Genomic DNA, 14,827 nt, shown 5'->3' on the forward strand with positions numbered 1-14,827 from the left:
AATTCCTATGGGTCTACCTAGATTGTGTGTGTGTGTGTGTGTGTGTGTGTTTGTTGTTGTTTTTTTTTAAATAGCGTTCTATTATTTAGAATTCCAGACACTGATTTTTTTAAGTTTATAAAGTAGATTAATCTTCAATTAAAGGGCAACTACTGGATACTATGGGATACATTAACTAAAAAAAGGACTTCTATTGAAGATGGGATGTTGCCCATAACAACCAATCAGATTCTACTTATTTATTTACCATCTTCTAGAAGATAATATAATCTGATTGGTTGCTATAGGCAACATCTTCATCTTTAATTTACCCCTTAAAGAATCCAATTACTGCCTATAAATAGTGGATTTGCTTCCAAAAGAGACTTAGAAACAGAAGTTTGACCATCTTGTAAATGTCTCATACTATCTTGAGACACAACTTAGGACATGCATGCTGGCTGCACTTTAAAGCCTCATACACACTAGAGGATATTGTGAACGTTATTGCTCAGAAAGGGCCTTCTAAGCGATATCTTTCACAATATCATCTAGTGTGTACACAATATCATTAACGATGCGTGTCGCTAACGATGATTGATGTCGGCAGAACATGTAAGCCAATTTGGCTATATAGCTGAACGACCTGCATGTTTGGCGGGTCCTGGTGACATCCCTGAACAATATTGGCGACCGATATCGTTCAGTGTGGTATATTGGCAAATAGTTCAATACTGTATATCGGCATTGTCCGGGTTGGATAGTGTGTATGGGGCTTAACAGGACTGCCAAGTTGTATAGGTTATATAAGTGTTTATGTTAAATAACTACAACATAGGTAATACATAAATATGTAGTTGTATCATGCATTCAAAAGAAAAAAAACATGTGTAACTGTATGTATTTTATGTGGTATTCATGAAGTTATCAGTGTCTCTGATCAACTAATGTTTATGAGGATCCGATACGTAATCCCGGCGGTCGGAATCCCGACACTGGAATCCCGACCGCCGAAATCCCGACATGGGGGGGAAGTGGATCGCCCCCCCTTGCGGGCTCGCTGCGCTCGCCAAGCAGCGGGCCTGGTGCCTCGCTACGCTCGGCACGCTATTTTATTCTCCCTCTATGGGTGTCGTGGAGAAAGTTTCGGGATTTCGGCGGTCGGGATTCCAGTGTCGGGATTCTGAACGCCGGGATCCCGACCGCCGGCAAATTGACCGCATCCCGTTTATGATGTATAATGGACAATGTGTTATAGTACACCGTTTTGTGTTGGTGGTTCCAAAATTGATTCCCAGAATTATGGGATTCATATACTAAGTTTTGAAGAGACATAAAGGAGACAGAGATAAAGTACTATCTTTATATCGTTTCACTCACCATGCTTTAAGTCAGGTGACTCGCTCTGCTGCTGCTGTGCTCGGCACACTTTACCGTTCCCAATTGTAGTCTACGTTTATGGTAAAGTTTGAAAAAATTCAAAATGTGAAAAAATAATTGTGAAAAACTCATGTCGACCTTTTTATGTGCCAATCATAACCATGTTGACTCTTTGCTTGTATCGACCTATTACCCATGTCGATATAATGCATGTTAACTCAAAGTCTGGATCCCCCTGTTTGACCTAGCAGATAGCCCTATTTTTCATACAGAAGAACCTATAGTGCAATTCTTATTAGTCTGTATTTAAGGGGCCGCCATTTTTAGTGTGGCAGTGGCTGCGTGTGACTTCATGCAGCTGCTCCAAAAACAGTCCGAACACACCTGCGCTGTCTGGACCACTCCCCCTAATTGCCGCATCACCACCCCTTTGACGCCTGCTTCTGTCAATCAATTTCTGCCGGTATGCGATCGCCCTTTGAAACTTTGCACATGGGCGCTGTGGTTGCTGCGCATGGGCAGAAGTGCGAAAGTAGTCTGTTTGTGATTTTTGCAATTCTGCGATGCGTACTGCTGAATCGTGCCCTTAGTATGCAATCCCAGTAGCCGTTGTTATTTAATGTTCTTCTTACATTATTCATTATTAAACAAAATAACCAAAAGATGTGAATAAACAACGTCATTAATACCGCTTTCACACTGCCAAAACGTTGTAAAAACCGGTATTTTGAAACGGTATTTAAAACGGGTCTGAGCCTTCACATTGCAGTAGATTACAGTTGTAAATACCGTTTAAATACCATTCACATCAGTCAACCCGTTCAATCCCCTGAACACGTTTCAAGGCAGAATGCAGGGGACAGCCTATCACAGGTCTGTAGTCTGTTGTTTTCACTAAATACCGTTTCAGAGCCATTCTCACTGCATAAAACCGTCTCTGAACCGTGTAGGACTCTGCTTTTTAAACGTTTTGAAATACCGGTTATCTTTAACCGGTAAATGAACTCTGGCGCTTTCCCACTGCAGCCTTAAACGTTTTAAAATGGAAAAAAAACGTCAATATACCGTTTAACAAGTGCGGTGTGAAAGGGCATCCATGTATTTATTGTAGAAAGTCTCACAACAATTTTTTTTCCCATCTATTTCCTTATTCAATTATTTTAAATTTTGGCAACATAGTGAAAATAGTGTGATAAACTGATGTTAAAAAAAAAAAAAAACAATGCAGACAGATAGATTGATAGAGAGATTCCACATGAATCATTATTTAGCATTGGCAGAGTTCCATATAGAAATAAAAATAGAATTCTATGATGTGCTTTATATGTGAGCCCCATTAAGTCCAACGTTGACTTTTCTATTGTCCTGTGTACTATTTAACTATGCAGTTGTGTTGTCAATGCTGTAGTCATGTGTAGTGTAGTACAGAGAATAGTTGAACACTCACATCAGTCCCTGCCCCAGTGGGGCTTACAATCTTTCTTCCCTACCACAGGTACATGCACACAATTCATTCTAGGGATCATTTTGTTGGGAGCCAGTTATCCTACCAGTATATTTTTGGACTGTGGGAGAAAATCGGAATACCATTAATGTTAACTCCACCCCTTCCTAGATTTAAAGATTTGGGTACAGTTATTTGCAAGCAGAGCCAGGGATAGACACCGAAGCCCAACATCGAATGGTTATTGGGTTTCCGACATCAAAACATGTGATGCCTTGACTAACATCATAACCACATGATGATATAACTAGCATACATGTGCAGAAGCAGCAAGGATTTTGCAAATGCACACTTTTGCTAAGCTATGGACTCCACTTCAGGGTGTCTGCTGCTGATTTCAAAAAGTCAGCCATTGGGTGAGCATCAGAAGCAGCATCCTATGACAGGCAACCATAGAGGACCATCTTAACGCAGCTGCCCTAAGCCCCCACAATTCCAGGGGCCTTGGAGCAGTGGATTGCTGGTACCTCTGGAGTTTCACTAATGCATTCGCTAATTCGCATATACGGTATACTGTATGCAAAGGTAATTCTATTTTCCCATTTCCTTTCCCATTGTGCATCAGTGTGTGATGGAGAGGCCTAGCTAGAACCAGTGGTGTAGTTAGATATTTGTAGATACCATAGCAAACGTTTTTAAGAGCCCCTGTATCGCATTAATGATAAATGTATATAACACATGCAACTTACACAAGAAAGATGGGGCCCCTTAGCTCTGGGCCCCATAGCAGCTGCACCTCCTTCACCTATGGATGTTATGCCCTTGGCAAGATCTCTCTGGGCCAATAATAATGCCCTAGTTCACATTATGGGGAACATGTGAGTCGTAGGTTTCCGTGTCTCAGTGTTTTGGCAGTAGCACATATGCAGCTTTGAGCAAAACCCTTGCTTGGAATACATCCATGTGTATTGAATGTGTATTGAAGTGATGAAATGGAGAGTGATAAACAACCAGCCAATCAGCTTCTAACTACTATGTTACAGGCTGGATTTGAAAAAGGACAGGTAGCAGCTGATTGGCTGAATGTTTATCACTCTCCACTTTATCACTTTTTGAAGCTGAATGCATCTGGCCCTTGGGGTGTCTTTAGAATAAACTATATGTAACATTATAAGGCTGCTAATATGCATTATGCTGTTCAGTTTTCACATTACGCCTTACAGTGTCGGGAGATAATCGGTGCCTCCTATTCATTTTATGCCACAGTATATCCCGGAGAGGAGACTATCAGCAGGAGTTCAGGGGGGGGGGCTTAAATGTGTCATCATTAAGCCCCGCCCCATGAAGGAAAGTTACTAAATTTGCATATCTCCGTGGAGGGGGCATGGCTAAATGACGCGTTTATGACACTTAGCCCCGCCCCTCCCTGGAGATCTGCAGAGTAAAGGTAATTTAAACGCCGCGGTCAGCGGGGGGAGCCACAATCAGGGGGGGGAGCGGGGGTCCCCCAGATTCCGGGAGGGTTGGCCACCTTTCCGGGGGACCGGGAGGGTGACCCGATTTTCGGGACTCTCCCAGCCATTCCGGGAGGGTAGGCAACCCTGATCTTATCCAACTTTACAATTGGTTTAAAAGTTTTAAACAGTTGGCTTAGATCAGGCATGTCCAAACTATGGCCCTCCAGCTGTTGTGGAACTACAAGACCCATCATGCCTTGACACAGTTTTGTTATTAGGGAATGCTAAAACTATGGCAAGGCATGCTGGGATGTGTAGTTTCACAACAGCTGGAGGGCCACAGTTTGGACATGCGTGGCTTAGATAGTTTGGTTTTTATGAACTGAAATATCCATGTAGTGTATAAAGTAATATAGAATAGTCCTGTATGGCTTATGCTTACTTGTCCAACCTGTTTACAGTCAAGTAGGGGATAGAGCTATAAAACCAACAAGCTCATACTGATCTGAGTAGACAGAGTTTCCTTAGCAATGGCGTTGCCCTAATAACAGATTACCCAGCATGAGCCCTTCAGGATAGAATAATTGTTCTCCTTGGTACTGTATTACCAGCAGTAAGTGGATATTGCTTTTCAATGATGCCTGGTATTTGCATTTAATTGGCTGCATTATCCTTCTCATGTACCATAAGATTTAACCCCTTACAGGTTTGCATACCCGTTTCTTGCTTTTGCAGCGTATCAATTTTGTAATAATATATTGCGAAATGTAGAACTGTTCACTGCTGTAGAAATTATCTTTGTGTGCATATTTCCATTTATTTTGTATAAATGTAAAGGTTGAGTCTCCCATATTTGAAATACTTCGGACCAGAAGTATTTTGGATTTCAACTTTTTTCTGTTTTTTTTTTTTTTATTTAGAATATTTGCACCTTAATGAGATATTTTTGGGGTGGGACCCAGGTCTAAGAACAGAATGCATTTTGTTTCATATACACGTTACACACATGGGTGCCGGACGGGTTCCCGACAGTCGGGATCCCGACAATCATTTACCCGACGTCGGGATCCCGACTGTCAAAACGCTGACAGCCGGGTGCCCGACAGCCACCCGCTATTTTCCCTCGTGGGGGTCCACGACCCCCATAGAGGGAGAATAGAATAGGTGGCTCGCATAGCGAGCCACCATGCCCGCAGCGTGGCGAGCGCAGCGAGCCCGCAAGGGGCTTTTTTGCACTCGCCATGCTGTCTGACTCTGGCCAGTCGGGATCCCGACGTCGGGATAATGACTGTCGGGATCCCGACTGTCGGAGTCCCATACCACACCCACACACATAGCCCTTAGGCGTTTCTGTAATGGGTGCAGTGTGTGCGGTGCAGGGGCATACCTCCCAACTTTTGAAGTTGGGAGGTTGGGACTCAATGCTCAACTGCCAAGTAACATGGCTTTTATAAGGTGAGACAATCCCAAACACAGCACCTGAATTAGTATTAGAGGGGCAGCTGTCACAGGTTTCAGGTAAATGAGCTTATCAAGGGTGCATGAGAAAGCTATGATCACAGTAACAGAGGTTAATTAAAAATCAACCCAAATATATATATACAGAAGTACCAACACACTCGCCATTCCTAGGAATGGGGTGCATACAGCACCCACATCCCAGGGTGGGGTGCGGTGGCCTGTGACCACACACTAGTAAATACAAACACAGGGGGCCCAGCACTCACTACAACAAACTAACTCACCTTAACATTCAAATAATAAGCTCATTTACCTGAAACCTGTGACAGCTGCCCCTCTAATACTAATTCAGGTGCTGTGTTTGGGATTGTCTCACCTTATAAAAGCCATGTTACTTGGCAGTTGAGCATTAACCCAGAGAAAAAACACATGTTCATTTTAGCTATGATGTGTAAGCAGGTGCCAGGTTCCCAAGAAAACCAGTTAGTGTAGGACTTGCAGTGAAATGGGGTCCCTTGGCGATGGGCTGCAAGCTTAAATGCATTGATCAATTCATGAACTAAAACCCCATTATTTATTTATTGATTATTTGAATGTTAAGGTGAGTTAGTTTGTTGTAGTGAGTGCTGGGCCCCCTGTGTTTATATATATATATATATATATATATATATATATATATATATATCTATAATATATATATACAGTGCATTTTTTTTGTGGGGGGGGGGGGGGGCAAAGCATTTTTTTGCACCTGGGCCCACGACTCGCTAGTTCCGCCACTGGCAGTAGACTCTGGCATAATTCCAGAGAAGAGAGATGGGGGTCCCGAAGCAAAGGCTGCATGTTGGTCCTCTCCTCTCTTAAAATGCCCCTGAGATAGTCTGAAGGTCATTTAATACAGTATTGCTATTTAACCATCACAGAGCATAGTTGTCAGTCCAGATCAAAACTTTGGGATTTTGGAATAGTTTGAATTCTGGATAATCAACCTGTAGTATGATCAAATAATGGCTAAGGATATAAAAATGACGTATCTGTGGGCTAGAACCACGCAATGATCCAATTGTGCTCAAAAGATCATCTTCGAATGGAAATCAGGGCTGTATTTTACACCTCTCCTTTGTCCTGGGAAAGTCCCAATTAGTGGGCAGCAAAAGGGATGAAGTTGTGAGCGGATTGGGTGAATCGCAGCAGGATATGGGCACATCGCTGCCAAGACCTGTTTTGTCCCGATTTGGCATGTATAAATGTTGCGGGTTATGCTGTGTGCAATGCTAGCCAGGCATATACTTATTCCCGCATAGACATGGGATTATAGTCATTTTATTTACTTTTTCTATTAACGTCTGTCCTTCTGCTGACTTTGTGTTTTACTTGCTATATTTAATTTATAAGCACGTATTGTTTCCAAAATAAGTACCATACAATAGATTATTTAGTATTGGAATATGAGTCATCATAATCTGATAATACGCAGCTACTGCAACCAAAATAGCAACGTAATGCGATAAAAGCTGAAATTGGAATGTCTACCATTACGGCTTGTACTTCTGCCCATAGTCTCTCAAGCCCATCATCACATAAATCACCTACCAGCTTAGTTTATTACCGGATTCGATCAGATGAAATACCGTTACAAATGCAGATATTATGGCATCACCATATCATAGCTGTGAACGTTATAAAATAGCGTCCAGGTATCTTTATCTGGTAGATCTGAGCATAACAGGCTCCATATTGTCCCAGTGGCTGGTTCATTATTTTGATTGTAACAATCTTTCTGAATAATGACTCCTCTTCAGTAAATAATATACACTTAAAAGTTGTGAGAATAAAATAAATCTTAATAGAATATAATAGGAAATAGAGCAATGTTATTATGCAATTGGTCAGTATTGAAAAAAAAATGCTGTTTATATGGTCAGAAAGTTGGAAATGGAAATTATGTACGGTACTTGTTTACTAGCACGGCCACAATCTTTGGGATCGTGTACCTTTAAGTTAAGGTACACGATCCCCGCGATGGACCCGATTTCCTTTGAAATCAGGTCCATTTTGCCGGCAAAGGAAAAATCGGGGGCATCGCGTCGGTCGGGACCATTAACATTGGTCCCGACGCGACCGACGCGATGCCCCCGATTTTGCCATAGGCTTCAATGTTAAAATATTTTTTAACATTGAAATCGGGAGCATCGCGTCGGTCTTGTGCCATTATAATGGCACAAGATGAGATGGACTTGATTAAGTCCATCTCACATAGGAAAAAATGTGAAAAATGTGAAATGGGCCAATATGACCCATTTCACACTATATATGTCCCCGTCGTCACCCCACGATAGACGCCAACCCGAAGCGTGGCGAGCGCAGCGAGCCCATGAGGGGCGGCGGTGCGCGTCCTCCGACCTTTTCATTCCCCTACTATCCACGTCGGCGTGGAGTTGAGAATATATAGTGTGGCGAGCCACCGAGCCCGAAGCGTGGCGAGCGGAGCGAGCCCCGCGAAGGGAAGCGTATACCTGTGAAGTTATACGTGTCCCCTCACGGGGCTCGCTACACTCGCCACGCTCGCCACGCTTCGGGCTCGGTGGCTCGCTGCGCTCTCCACACTATATATTCTCAACTCCACGCCGACGTGGATAGTAGGGGAATGAAAAAGGTCGGAGGACGCGCATCGCCGCCCCTCACGGGCTCGCTGCGCTCGCCACGCTTCGGGTTGGCGTCTATCGTGGGGTGGGGTTCACGGGGTTAAATTTGGGGGTCTAGGGAATATTTTACATTGAATCCAATGTAAAATCGGGTCCCAGGGACCCTATTCACATTTGATTCAATTAAAAAATCGGGTCGGTCGCGTCCACCCCGACCACCCCGATGGAAATCGGTGTGGCCGTGCTAGGAAACAAGTACCTTATGTACATCTGCCATCTATGCGTAAACCGCTTTTTGAACCACTTGGCATAATTATAAGATGGTGTAATTTTACTTATAACAGACATAGTGGCGGATTTACTAAATGTCAGGTTTTTAATTCCTCCAATGACTTGTGTCAGCTTTGTCCTGTAATTAACTCTGATTAAGCATTTTCTTTACATTTATCGACATTTTAAATCCATCTGTCAAAGCGTCCGATCATCAGCGGCTTTAAAAAAATCTGACGATTAGTAAATCTAACCCTTACACATAAAGGGTTATACCAGTGTTTTTCAACCACTGTGCCGTGGTACACTATTGTGCCTTGAGCTGTTCTCAGTGTGCCCCCCGATGTAGAGATGCCCAAACCAGTTGGCAGCCACCAACAGTTCAATTGTTATTTACTGGTCTCTTCTATTCATGTAAAGGGCCAATGTATTTTATTTTTGTTACCTGTGGGGACCAGTGTGATTGATTTTTATATGGAGGCCAATGGGTTTGTTTTTCTTTCCCGTGGGGGCCAATGTGTTTTGCCTTTTCGGGATCTCATGGTGTCCCTTGGCAATTTAAAGATCTTATTTAGTGTACCACAAGGTAAAAAGGTTGAAAATCACTGGGTTATACATACTAATTACTAGAATCCTAATAAAGGCTACTAAACAAATTTGGCGTAACCCACAGCAAATACTGTATGTGTTAGCATTGTGTGTGTCTCTGATTAAAGCAATTGCCTTAATGGTTGATTTAGAGTATTTTGCGTTTGTGTTCGACTAATTATAGGCTATTAGGAATATAACCTTATAGTGTCTCACCAAATCCAAGGTGTACAGAAACAGTACCAACTATGATTAAAGTTGCAACACTGGCCAGCAGTGTGGGTGGCACAACGACTCGTCCTCCCCATACCAGTTAGGATGTTTGGCTCACAATAATAACTGACAGCCAAAGCAGCATGAGAGTCAGACATTCAGGCAGTGGAATCAGTAAAAAAAAACAGCATATGTGTCTCATTGGTTGTCCTGTCACCCTTCCACACCCTATGTTGCAGCCATTTCAAAATGGCAGCACTATGGCTGTAACACATACTGTAACTTCCAACTGTTCTTCTCTAGAAAGGAAATGTCCATATTGTTTCCTATGTGCAATATTTCTCTTTACTCCTTAAGTTCTTATATTTATCATTTTTGATGTTCAAAACGTCGGTTTTCTCCTTACATTTATACTATATTCAAAATCGTAAGGAAAGTTATCCAAAATCATTAGGCAGCTTGCGATACCAATACGCAGTCCTGTTGCCATGGTAAACTTTTGCTTGTGTCAACTTTTTGTCAATGTGGGCCTTATCAATATTGATCTTTTGGTGTTCTGATGATCTATGATCTGGATCCCCTTAAATAAGGAAGCAGAAGAGTCGCTGCTGCATGATTAGACCCTCTCTCATGCCTGTTATGTAATGTATTGTGGTGTTGGTATTCAGATTCATGTCTACTATATTCAGTGGTGGCTCTAACCTCGGCGGAGGAGAGGCGCTGCTGCTGTGTCACCCCCCCCTTTCCTCCGGTGCCGCCACTGCCGGTCCCCGCAGATCGTCACTGTAGCTGCCACTGCCACCTGCTTGTGCCGAATCTCAATCGCTGTCGCGGGACCGGCACATGCGCAGTAGCCTCTTCGGTACTGCGCATGCGCTGGCCCCGGCCTCTATGGGGCTGCTTTGGAAGCAGACCCTAAGAATGGTATACGGCCTGGGTCCAGCGCATGCGCACTATTGTCAGCGGTGCTGCGCATTCGCAGAACCTGTTTTTTAGTTGCGCATAGAGAGGCATCCCAGAGGGCCGGAACACCTTCCATTGGGACTGCCTTGGTGACTGACAGGTTGGACTTCCAATAGGAAGTCACTGCCAGTCACAGAGAAGCCAGAGCAGTCTCACAGACTGCATTTGGCTTCACACAGTGGTGGATTCTACCTGGGGGGGCTGCAGCCCTGAAGCCCATAGGTAAAAAGCTCCACTGATTATATTACTACTCCGCATAGAAATTACATTGTGCCTTTCCAGCTGGCCTTTCTAGTGTGGCTTGGATTAGTGGATCAGCTTGCCATAGTTACACAATCACTGCTTCTCAGCAATGGCTGCCGGTGCTGCGGGATGCTTACTGGAAGCTGTTTCATTACAGTTCTGGATTTCCCTTCCGTCATGCTCCCCAGACATCTATGGTATAACACAGCTATACTGTATCAGCAGCACAAGTACCATGGGAGCCTGGGGAAGGCTGTAATTATAACACATCACATCAGCTTAAATATACATTTTGGATTAACTCTATATAATATACATATACGCATGTCATACAATTTAACCCCTTACCGCCGCAGCCTGTTTTTGCCTTCCTGACAGAGCCCTTTTTTTCAAATCTGACATGTATCACTTAAGTGGGGATAACTTTTTTTTGCTTTTACTTATCCCAGTGATTTTGAGATTGTTTTCTCGTGACACATTGTACTTCAAGTTAGTGGTAAATTTTGGTCGATACAGTCTGTGTTTTTTTGTGAAAAATACCAAAACGTCGTAAAAAAATTGAAAATTTAGCAATTTTCAAAATGTTAAATTTTCTGCTTGTGAGACAAATAATCATACCACTCAAAATAGTTAATAACTAACATAGACCATATGTCTACTTTATGTTTCCATCATTATTTCAACCTCCTTTTAATTTTTTTGGACACTAGGAGGCTTAAAATATGAATAGCAAATTCTCAAATTTTCAAGAAAATTTCAAACACTGATTTTTTTAGGGACCAGTTCAGTTCTGATGTGACTTTGAGGGACTTGTATGTGAGACACCCCCATAAATGATGCCATTTCAAAAACTGCACCCCTCACAGTATTCAAAACAGCATTTTGGAAGTTTGTTAACCCTTTAGGTGTTTCACAGGAATTAAAACAAAGTGTAGGTGAAATTTCAAAATTTCATTTTTTTAGCAGATTTTCAATTTTAATACATTTTTCTAAGGAACACAGTAGATTTTACTAGAGAAATGTGACTAAAAATTGATTCCCCCAATTCTTTTGTTTTCATAAATATCCTATATGTGGCCCTAGTGTGCACGTTGACCAAACCACAGGCTTCATAATAGAAGGAGCACCTACTTGATTTTGGAGCCTCCTTTTTATGAGATTATTTTTTAGGCACCATGTAGGTTTCTAGGCACCATAAGATGCTAAAAGTTAGGAACTCCCCCACAAGTGACCCCATTTTGCAAACTACACCCCTCAGGGAATTCATCTAGGGGTATAGTGTACATTTCAAACCCCCAGGGGTTTCACCAATTGTGGTACAACTGGGCTGTGAAAATGAAAAATTACATTTTTTTACACAAAAATGCAGTTCTGGCTCAAAATTTTTCATTTTCACAAGGAATGAAGGAGACAAAGCACCCCAAAATCTGTGCCCCAATTTCTCCCGAGTACGGCAATGCCTCATATGTGACCAAAAATGGCAGGACTCAGAAGGGAAGGAGTGATATTTGGATTTTGCAGCACACATTCTGGTGGAATGAATGGTGGGTGCTATGTTGCATTAGCAAGACCCCCGAAGCACCAATACAGTGGAACCCCCCCACAAGTGACCCCATTTTGCAAACTACACCCCTCAGGGAATTCATCTAGGGGTATAGTGTACATTTCAAACCCCCAGGGGTTTCACCAATTGTGGTACAACTGGGCTGTGAAAATGAAAAATTACATTTTTTTACACAAAAATGCAGTTCTGGCTCAAAATTTTTCATTTTCACAAGGAATGAAGGAGACAAAGCACCCCAAAATCTGTGCCCCAATTTCTCCCGAGTACGGCAATGCCTCATATGTGACCAAAAATGGCAGGACTCAGAAGGGAAGGAGTGATATTTGGATTTTGCAGCACACATTCTGGTGGAATGAATGGTGGGTGCTATGTTGCATTAGCAAGACCCCCGAAGCACCAATACAGTGGAATCCCCCCACAAGTGACCCCATTTTGCAAACTACACCCCTCAGGGAATTCATCTAGGGGTATAGTGTACATTTCAAACCCCCAGGGGTTTCACCAATTGTGGTACAACTGGGCTGTGAAAATGAAAAATTACATTTTTTTACACAAAAATGCAGTTCTGGCTCAAAATTTTTCATTTTCACAAGGAATGAAGGAGACAAAGCACCCCAAAATCTGTGCCCCAATTTCTCCCGAGTACGGCAATGCCTCATATGTGACCAAAAAATACCATTTGGGTGCATGGCAGGACTCAGAAGGGAAGGAGTGATATTTGGATTTTGCAGCATAGATTCTTGTGGAATGAATGGTGGGTGCTATATCGCATTAGCAAGACCCCCGAAGCACGGTGAAATGATGAACCTAATAATCCATAGATGTGTGGTATATTTTAAAGCACTCCTTCATACATAGGCCGGGTTTGTCGGGGCAAGTTTCACAGTGGAAAATAGTTTGCTTTCGTATTCCCTTTTTATAGCAAACTTTGCACCTTTTTTGTGTCCTGCCCTTTTTTCCAGTGGAGGGGATTTCGTTTGGAAAATGCTGCCCTGATACAATACGGGGGCCAGCACTAGAAGTACTGGGGCCAGTACTAGAAGTACTGGGGCCCTCTGCCTGCTGGTTCCCAAATATTAGGCCCTTTATGACTTCCACTTGAAAGTGCATAAATGTCCCCGTCTGGCTGGTAGAACGGAATAGTACGTAAGCGTTATACAGTGCCATCTGGATGATATACACGGCCAGCTTCTTGTACCATATTTTTGTTTTCCGCAGGGCACTGTACGGCTTCAGTACCTGATCTGAAAGATCCACTCCGCCCATGTACTTATTGTAATCTAGGATACAAATAGGTTTTGAGGTGTGGGTACTGGTACAGGGACGGAGGTGGTACTGTCTCCGTGAATTGTTGTCAGTATAAGGACATCCCTCTTGTCCTTATATTTGACCAACAACATATTTTCGGTGCATATTCCCCTGCTTTCACCCTTTCTCAGTAATTGGGCAACGTGCGTTTTTGGGAGGCCTCTTTGGTTCTTGCGCACAGTACCGCAAGCTGCTGTACCTCTTGAACCAAGGGCCTTAAACAGGGGGATGCTGGTGTAAAAGTTATCCACATAGAGGTGATAACCTTTATCCAGGAAGGGGTGTACTAAATCCCAGACAATCTTTCCACTAACACCTACGAGGGAGGGGGGGCATTCTGGCGGTTCAATTCTTGTGTCCTTCCCTTCATATACCCTAAACCTGTGGGTGTACCCTGAGGTACTTTCGCACAGCTTATACATTTTTATGCCATACCTTGCCCTCTTATTGGGAAGGTACTGGCGGAATTTAACCCTTCCTTTAAAATGTATAAGTGACTCGTCCACACAAATGAATTTTTGGGGGATGTACATCTCAGCAAATTTGGCGCTGAAATGATCAATGACCGGCCTGACTTTGAATAGCCGGTCAAAGGTGGGATCATCTCTGGGTGGGCACTGTGCATTATCGTTGTAATGCAAAAATTTAAGGATCGTCTCAAAACGAGACCGGGTCATGGCCATACGATGAAGTGGGGTGCTGTACAGAACATCTGTACTCCAATATTGCCTAATTTCTGGCTTTTTAACTATGCCCATATGTAACACCAGACCCCAAAACGTCATCATCTCTACTGCATCTACAGGGGTCCACCTAGCAAATGATGACGTGGGGTTTTGGGCAATAAACTGCTGGGCATATAAATTACTTTGGTCCACCATTAAATTTATAAAATCATCAGAGAAGAAGACTTTGAAAAAGTCAATTTCTTTGAGGCCTGTACTATCAAATTGGATTCCTGGGTTGGCCAAAAACTCAGGAACCTGGGGCTCAAAATTGTCTGGTGGTGGGGTCCATACGAGATCAATCATTGGGGGGGGGGGGGTCTCAGCTGCTCTATGGGGGCGTCTTTGAGGGGGTCCCTCATCACTAGAGGAGGAAGAGGAGCTTAAGACAAATGCCAATTCATCGCTTACTTCACTGGCTGTGTCAGTGTCAGAGGCAAGAAGGGCATATGCCTCCTCCGCTGAAAACAGTCTTTGCGATGATTGGGACATTTTTATTATTTTTAAGTGTAGTGTTTCAACACGTGTATAGTGTAGGGGGGGGGGTACAAACTTTATTTCAACACGGGGGGTATGTAGTGTGTATG

At 43.1% G+C, this 14,827-nt stretch overlaps 1 protein-coding gene across 1 annotated transcript in view; it reads left to right on the top strand.

Moving 5' to 3' along the window:
• NSUN7 (NOP2/Sun RNA methyltransferase family member 7) overlaps positions 1–14,827 on the top strand; it is a 66,194-nt gene that overhangs the window by 933 nt on the left and 50,434 nt on the right. The gene's annotated exons all lie outside the window — the stretch shown is intronic.

This window comes from Crinia signifera, chromosome 1 (genome assembly GCF_055691185.1).
Source record: "Crinia signifera chromosome 1, ASM5569118v1, whole genome shotgun sequence".
Classification (NCBI taxonomy): Eukaryota; Metazoa; Chordata; class Amphibia; order Anura; family Myobatrachidae; genus Crinia; species Crinia signifera.